Genomic DNA, 8,816 nt, shown 5'->3' on the forward strand with positions numbered 1-8,816 from the left:
CTCTCCCGCGCAGCGCCCGCACTGCGAGACGCCCTCCGGGACGCCGCCGAGGCTCCGTCGCCGGCTCCGCTGGCTCCTCTCCCTCCTTCCTGGCTCTGGGCCGCTGGCCCGCCGTTGTCGCTCTTCGGCCGCTTTCTTCCTCCTTCCCCTCGCCGTCTGCTGCCGATCCTCTCCGACTCTGTGCTCGCTCTTCCTTCGCCTCCTGCCTCCTCTCCAACCCGCGCGCGTCTCCAGTCCTCCGCGCTCTCTCCTGCCTCACTCCATCTCTCTGCTGCTCAGTCCCTACCTATCCCTCCCACCCTTGCTTCTCGCTTCTTCGACGCGCTCCTAGTCTCGCTGAGCCCCCTACCCCACCCCCGTGGCCCCTTCTCCTCGCACCCTCCTTCCCTCTGCCTTGCTGCACCCCCCCTCCCCCTGGTGACCCCTCTCCTACACACCCTCTTCAGCCGGGCACTGCCACAGCTTCAGGCTCCCAGGCCTGGCCACCAAGCGCCTCTGACCCAAAGAAAGACCTCTCCCCCAACTCCCAGCCTCAAAGGAGTTTTGCAATAGGCAAGGACAGAGGAGTTAGGGGGTCAGACACCAATCGGGAGCACAAGAGGAAAAGAAATAGTTCAGGCACATGTCAGATTGTGGGGCAAGCCAGGCCCAAGGGGCCAAGAGGAAAGGCTTGGTCCTGGAGTGGGTGACCCCAAGAGTCCACAGGCAGGCAGCTCTGCCAACTGCTGTCCCCCCTCTCCTCCTCTCCCCTCCCCTCCCCTCCCCTCCACAGCTCAGCTGGACACTTCTGTGCTGCTGGGAACTTCAGAAGGATGATACCAGGAAGGACCTAATCTTCCCAAATCTAATAGGCGTTAGGCCACATGCAGTCTCCCAAAGCTCAACCTCCCACAGGGCAGGTGGGGACGAGCCTGCGAGGACCTGAGCGATGGCACCATCCTTGTGCCCCCCGTGGGGTGGGCACTCCGTAAGTGTGTTGCTCAGGGCTGACACGGGGCTGCCCATGCTGGGTGCTTTATAAGCCTGTACTCATTTCCCTCGGAGGTTGGCATTATCCTCAGGTCACAGACACAGAAACTGACACCCTGAGGGCTGAAGGGACTGGCCCAAGGGGCAAAGGACTAGGATGCCTGAAACCAAAGTCTGGTTGCTCTGAAACCAGCATCTTTCCCACCTCCACCCTCTGACCAGTTCTGGTCTCTCAATCAGAACGGGTCTCCCATCAGACCTCCAGGCTGCCCAGTAGCAGCCTGACCTCTAAAACTCCAGACCAGGGTGTGTTCCCACCTGGGCAGGAAGGAAGGGCAGGAGGTTTCACTGTGCCCAGTGGGCCAGGCAGGAAAGGCCACCCCTTTTTCCCTCTTCCCAACACCCTGTCTTCCTGCTCACAGTGCTCTCTCCAGCTTGGCCTTTTCCAGCCCCCACCTGGCCACTGCTTTGATGGTCCAACTGCAGGAAATCAGAGGTCCCCCTCCCAACAACACCCCACCCCCGCCATCCGTCCCAGTCCACAGGGGCTCAGGGTCTTCTGGAGTGAGGGGAGCCATACTGTGCCACCTATGGGAGGGGCTGGGGGGCCCAGCAGGGGTACACCACATCCAAACTTCTCCTCAGCCCCGCCCTGCCCCAGAATTAGTCCTTTTGTCTGCCTCTTGTCTTTCTGGGGTCCTGTCTTTCTCCAGCCTTTCTCTTCCTCCTCTGTCCTTTTATCTGTCTTCTTGCCCCCTCCTGTTCCTCTTCTTTGTCGCTCGCCTTCTTTCCTGTGCTTGTCTGTCTGTCTGTCTTTCTCTCTCTCTCTCTCTCTCACACTCTCACTCTGTCTTTCTCCCTGGCACAGGCTCCTCCTTGCTTCCTTCCTGTCTCCCTGCTCATCTTGCTGCATCCTACAGCTCCCCCAACTGAGCCTTGAGGATAATGCTCCATAGCTTCTCTTGCAGGAGCTCAGCCAGATACAGCGGAGGGTTCTGGGCCTTCAGACGTCAGCCCCCTGCCATGCTGAGCACTGGAACTCAGAAGCCGGCTAGGGCTCCAGGTGGGTAGGAGTAGCAGACTACGGAGGGTGTGGCAAGGGTCCCAGCGACTTCACAGAAGCACAAGGCTGTGTATGTGGCCTTGGACGATTTGCTTGCCTTCTCTGGGTTTCAGTTTCTCTGTCTGCAAGTCATACCAGCCCAGCCCAGGCCCCCACGTCAGGTTGTAAGCCTTGGACAACCTTACAACGAAGCAAGAATCATGGTGCCAGGCAAACCAGTTTCTCTCCCCTTGCTGCGATGAGTAATGGCCCAGACAGCTGGGATGGAGAGATAACAGAAGGCCCAGACTCCACTTCTGGCCCACAGCCCCCACGGTGAGGATGAGCAGGCACCCGCCCCCCCAAAGGCTGAGCGCAACCTTCCATGTTCCTGTGGGTCCTCCCAGCTGGCTTGCAAGACTGGGGCCATCGACACCAGTCCACCGATGGAACACCCAAGGGAGGTAAAAAGTCAACCCCCGACCTCTCTTCAGATTCCGTGCTGACTCCTCTCTCCCTATTAGCTGAGAGCACCTCCAGGAGAGAGTAGCAGCCCCCCTGTCCCCCTGCTGGGCAGAGTGATGCCGGCTGGCTGAATGAATGAATGTATCAGTGTTTCTCAACCTTCTTAATGCCACGACACTTTAATGCAGTTCCTCATGTGGTCGTGACCCCCCAACCATAAAATTATTTTTGTTGCTACTTCATCACTGTAATTTTGCTACTGTTATGAATGGGGTGACCCCTGTGAAAGGGTCATTCGAGCCCCAAAGGGGTCTCAACACCCAGGTTGAGAACTGATGGAATATACGAATGAAAGAGTGAAGCCGCGTCTTTGTTAACCTTGCTAAGATGTGACCTGGTGTGTGTGTGTGGGGGTGTCCGCCCAGAAGGGATTCCAGAGGGAACCAGGTGAGGTGGGTGGCATAGTGGTGGGGGTGGCGGCTTATACTAGGTGGAACTGGTGTAGTAGTTACCCCTTGGGCTGCCGTTGTATGGTCCACAGTTTAAAACCACCAGCAGCTCTGCCTGGGCTTTCTACTCCCGGAAACAGTTACAGTCTCAGAAACCCGTTGGGGGGTGGGGAGTGGTGGTGGTGGTGCTGTGAGTCAGCGCTGATTCGCAGACAGTGAGAGTGCTAGCCATCTGGTCTGGGTTACTCACTAACCCAGATTAGGCAGCCTTGGATTCACCAAGCCAGCACCCCTTGGCGATTCTGTCCCTGTTCCTCTGTCTCCCCAGCCTGGTCAATTCGATCAAGAAGCCCTCAGTTGGGAGCTAATCCATCTCTACCTCTCTCTGACATTTGTTCTTGTCCATTTTTAATAGCCAGAAGGTCTGGAACTCGGTACCATGGACATCAGCATTCTAGAAAGATCTGCACCCTGGCGGCCTTGATGGAAGTTTCTAAACATTGAGTTAAAGATCAGTAGGAAGTGGGTCCGTATCCAGGTGGTGCAAAAATGACTGATATCTGGGGAAGGTTGACCTAATTCCACAATTGTGGGGAGGACATGGCAGTGGCCTGGCCTTTCACCTCCATCTCCACCCCCACCCCCCACCCCTGCCCCTTCCATTCTCAGTTCTGGCCGCCCAGGGCAGACTGCAAGGAGGAAATGTTTTTCTTCTTCAATTGGAAAAAATAACAGTGGGTCTGGGCTGTGCTGGGAGGACGGGGCTTCTGGGCCCCCTGCTTTGGAAAATGCTTTCCCTGCCGGAAACGCTCTTGACGCCCTGACCCCTCACAGCTCTGCCTTGGTGACAGACAGGAAGGTGCTGGAGGCAGAGTCCTCCAGGAAAGCTTAGCGCCCTGGGCCACGGGACCAGATAGCGACCGGAACCAGGGCTGGGCTGGCTTCTCAGGGACTTTCCAGGCAGAGCCCCCATCCCTCCCGGGGCAACTCTCCGAGGTGGGTGTCATGGTGTCATTTTCCTGATGGGGACATTGAGCCACACAGCTCAGCGGTGTGCAAGCCTTTGTAGCGGGGCTCTGGGCCTGACCACTGGGTGATTGTGGGTGTCCCTCTCTTCTTGTCTCATTTTCCTTGTCAGGAAAAGGGGTGTGCAACCCCCTCTTCGCAGACTGTGAAGACGACAGCGTGTGCATGTGGACAATGCCAGCACTCCTGAGTCAGGCCAAGCCACTGTCTACCCAACCCCCCTCAGCCCACTCCCACCCCCCCTGCCAGACTCCTGAGGGCCAATGAGGTGGGCCTTCTCTAACCCATCATTGTCACCTCCTGCAGAAGAGAGCCCCGGAGCACATAGCACTGGTCATCCTCATAGCTAGCATCCGCCACAGGTGAGGGACATCCTTGAGAGCGGGCCCATTCAGGCCTCTGACATACAAGACCACCTGTTTAACTGGGTCAGGGCTGGGGGAGGGAGGGGGGCGGTTCCTTCCCTTCTTCTCACAAACCCGGGCACAGACAATGACGCTCAGAGAGGTCCAGTGTCACCCGGCAAACAGGCTGGATGGGCACCCTGTGCCCCCTTGTGAGGGGTCAGGTGGCTTTGACAGCACACGGACAGGGGACACGGCACCCATTACACTTGTGGGTCTACACTGGAGCTGCTGCCAAAGCTCTGCCGGAGTTTCCTTGGCTGATCCCATTCCCCACCCCTCCCACTCTGCCTGGGACACTGGGAAATGTGGCACTTTGGCCCTTGGTTCTGACCCCACTTGAGGATTCTAAGTGTCCCCTCTCCTGCCTCCCCCACTGGATGCCACCACCCAGTGTCAGTGGCCCAGCCTCCCTGTGGGGGACAAACCCCGAGGGTTTCCTCCTTCCTCCTCCCTGCGGGTCAGGAGGAAATGGTTCTCATTCCTGCATGTGAGAGGCGTCCTCTCCCCACTCTGTGCACATCTTTGGTCAGGGGGCAGAGTTGGGGTGGGCTGGGGACCCATGGCGGGCGCCTGGCCTGCTGTGCCCCCGCGTGGCCCCTTTGTGCTCTGTGCACGGGATAATGGGCAGCATTCTCAGACGCCCAGTCATGGGTCTGGGCCTGAGAAGGGACCCAGGGCAGCTCCACACTGAGCCCTCTGTCCAGCAGCCGCCATGGAAGGGCAGGGTTGCCCTGGGGGCCCCCCACCCACATTTCCTGGTGGAGGCCATCACCAGGAGACAGGCGTCCTGAGCAGGCCAGGGGACAAGCTGTCACAGTGACCCCTGCACAGACAGGAGGCCCCATCAACATGTCCCAAATGACAGGAGCTACAGAAGGAAAGGGACCAGACGGAGCCTAGCAGGATGGAATAGGGCCAGGGAGACCTACTGTGTGCTGAGCACTTCCCTCCAGTTCATATAAGATCACCCAGGAGCTGCCCTGCTGACTTTTAGATAGAGGAGTCAACTGGGCCTGAGGGAGGCCAACTATGATAGTTACATAATTTCATGTCAACTTGTTAAAGAGGTTGTAGGGGTGGAGTTTAGCCTGTTAATTAGGCCATAGCCAATGAGTGCTCTGTGTGGGTGTGGCCTTCTCCCCAGGGTTCTGGGAACTCCTGTGTTCCTCCCTGGAAGTGGAACACACTCTCCTTGGGACACATTCCTGTTGATAAGCTAGTTGGAGCTATGCTGATGGAGCCAGAGCCCTGGAGCTGGAGAAGCCATGTGGAGACCCACACCAGCGCTGAGATGCTTCTACCGCCACTAGATCCACAAGACTTCCCACCCACTGGCCTGTGATCTTCCTGCACTCGGGGTCATTGCATGTGTTGCGTGAGTCTGAAGAGGAATTTATAGACCAGTATCCAACATATGGGCTAATATCGGACTTATGGACTTGATCTGGACTGGGCTGGGATGTTTTCTTAATGTACCTTGATATAAAATTCTCTATTACATATGAGTGTCTATGAAGTTGTTTCCCTAGTCAACCCAGACTAGCACACCAACCGATGATCCTGGATTTGAACTCAGGTCTGTCTGACTATTCAGCCCATTTGGCACACGTGGCCCTGAGGACACAGCAGCGGCAGTACCCTGGAGCAACACATCTGAGGTGACAGGAAGTGGAGGAGTCAACTGACCAGACTGATGGAAGCAAGCAGTGTGAGCATCCCAGGGGTGGTAGTACTAAGCCGAGGCTTATGCAGCTCTGAGTACCCAAGTCACCCAGCCTCATCCCTCTCCACCAGGCAGGGCCTGGGGCACATGTACAGAGTGGACACTGAGGCTCAGAGGAAGAGCTTGCTCCTGTATCCTGTGCTTCTCGCACCCAATTCAGATCCCAGCCCTACTGCGTCCTACCTGTGTGACCCTGGCTAGCTCCCATCACCTCTCTGACTTCCGTCTCCACACCTGTAAAATGAGTGTGAGAGTCTGTCTCTCTCCAGGCCGTGAGACTGGCATGGGCATTTAGTAGCAGCAGTCCAAGGCACAGGCTGGTCTGTGACCTGTTCATTATAGTCAGTGCGAGGGGGAGGGGGGGATGCTCGCCCCACCTTTTCTGCAGGGCTGACTTTGGAAAGGTCTGACCCTGATCTGCCCTGGGACAGGATGGGGCGGGGCACTGGGCTTTGGGCTTTCTTGAGCTGCTCACAGGGTGGTACTTCTCCATGCCCACTACCCCCCACCCTCGTCAGAGAACAGCAACGACAAACAGTAATAGTATCAGGCACGCCTACAGCCTTTCTGTGGGCTGAGCCAAGGGTTAAGCACCTTGCATTTGTTCATTTTTTAATTATTGTTTTTGTACAAATATACCAGATATACTCGTATACAAGCGGAGTTTTTCAGCTCATTTTTAATGCAGTTTTTGTGGTAAAATTAGGTGCCTCGGCTGATCTTTGGGTTGGCTTATCCTCAAGTATAGACAGTAGGTGGTCATACATTTGCCAATGCCTCTATTAATGTATTTATTTATTTGATATCTTTAAAATATTGATTGATACTTTTTTCTTTCTTTTTTTTAAATCATTGTATTAAGGGCTCATACAAATCTATCACAATCCATACATACATCAGTTGTGTAAATCACATTTGTACATTCATAGCCCTCATCATTCTCAAAACATTTGCTCTCCACCTAAGCCCCTGGTATCAGCTTCTATTGATGTATTTAAACCTCACGGGAGCCCTAAGAGAAGGGAATGTTATCATACCCTTTTCTGGATGGGGTCTCTGAGGCACGGAGAGGGGAGGTAGCTGGCCCGAGGTCACCCTCCAGCTGGTACTTGATGGAAGGCGATTCCAGAGTCCTTGTTCTTGAGAAACACGAGTCTCCGTAGTCGCTGCCCCAACACCAGTGGGCAAAGCTGGCTCTTGAGTTGTCCTCACCGTGATAGGTTTGCCTGCCTTCTTTGTGCCCCAATCAACTCCTGATGCCCTCTCCTACCTCCGATGCCCAGGCCCCTCCGCCCCTCATAGCACCCCCATCAGATTCTGCTGTCCACACAGGACACGTGTCTGCCCCAAAGACCCAGGGGACCTGGAGAGAGGGCTGTGGATGACCTCGTCTGGGGCACAGGGTCGCTGCCAACAGTCCTTATGATGGCTGACTCGCTGCGTACCACCCAGGACACAGTCGCCAAGTGGGCAGGTGGCCATACTTACTGCCAAGGCTCCTCCCTGAGCACCGCCAGACCGGCTGCCCAAGCTGCTTCCAGCCTCATTTTGTTCACGTGACCACACTGGTCGCCCCCTTCCCGGAACCAGGCCTCATCAGGCCGCCTGCTCCATATGCTTCGGCTGGGAGACCCTGCAAGTGGCCGGTCCTCCACAATGCGCTGTTCCCGGCCCCCCGGCCCTCGTCCACCTCCACCTCCACGCACAGGCCAACCCTGAGTGGGATACTCTGGGGCAGAGGCTGGCCTACCTGACTCCTGCCCTCTCTCCCTGAGCACCATGGGGGATTTGATGGTGAGCCCACAGGCATGGCCCCTGCCCACAGCTCAGCTGTGACCAACTCACCTAACAAGGTGAAAGCAGGTGGTTTGGGGAGAGAATCATGGTGGGGCGGGGCCGGGAGAGCCTGGAACCCATCTCGGGGGCCAGCGAGGGTCCCAAGGCAGCAACCCTCAAGCTAAGAGCTGTAGGATGCAGAAGCCAGGGGTGAGCGGCCACAAGGTGCCACGTGGGCAGAGCAGGTGAGGAGCTCACCTGGGGATGCAGGGAACCCCGGGACTCCAGAGAGCCTCGGAAAGGGCTGAGGGAGGAGACTGTCTCGGGTGTCCAGGCAAGCAGTGGTGGCAGCTGGATGGAGCAAGGAGAGGGTGGCCTTGGGGCTGTTTAGAAGGTGGTCTCATCAGGACCTGAGGAGAGGAAGGGGCCAGGTGGGGAGCTCCGGATTTCCAGGGCATGAGAGCGCCTCTTTCTGAGGCAGCACTGTATAGGGGAACAGGCTAGAGCTCACTGCGAGGTGTTGAGTTTGAGACTCCTGACCCTGGCCTGGCCTCCCAGCCACAAGGGCCTCCAAGGGGTGAGAGCTTGGCCCTCCCTGGCCCCGGGCCTTCTCCAAAGGGCCAGAGCCCCGGCCCCAGGAGAGAGGCAGTAGGGCCCCTGGGGCTCCTCCAGCTTGTGCCAGCCTCAGGGCTTCTGGAGAGGTGACCTCCATGATGGGCTCAAGCCCCGCTGTGAGACTCCCCTAGAACCACCTGCTTGCCTCCCTCTCTTGGTAGGGTAGCTGTGTCATTGCTGGGGGACTTGGTCAAAGTCTGCCTCCCCGGTGTGTGTGCCCCCACAAGCCAGGGGGTGAGGGGAGACCTGGGCATACCTGTCAGGGACGTGCTGTGAGTAGGGTGGGGGCGGCCTACACAGTGGGATCCTGTGTAGACTCACAGGGATCCCGGTGTGTGGCTGAT

At 57.1% G+C, this 8,816-nt stretch overlaps 1 long non-coding RNA gene across 1 annotated transcript; it reads left to right on the forward strand.

Annotated features, from left to right (window-relative positions):
* Window positions 1-901: 901 nt before the first annotated feature.
* On the forward strand, window positions 902-4,970 carry LOC123521647. Its single transcript, XR_006680037.1, has 5 exons — window positions 902-2,032; window positions 2,146-2,475; window positions 3,341-3,451; window positions 3,760-3,921; window positions 4,064-4,970. It is a non-coding gene; the product is annotated as an uncharacterized LOC123521647 (long non-coding RNA).
* The last annotated feature ends 3,846 nt before the right edge of the window (window positions 4,971-8,816 follow it).

Source organism: Echinops telfairi, unplaced genomic scaffold (assembly GCF_000313985.2).
Source record: "Echinops telfairi isolate 266 unplaced genomic scaffold, ASM31398v2 ScPeMD7_31;HRSCAF=116, whole genome shotgun sequence".
NCBI classification, from domain to species: Eukaryota; Metazoa; Chordata; class Mammalia; order Afrosoricida; family Tenrecidae; genus Echinops; species Echinops telfairi.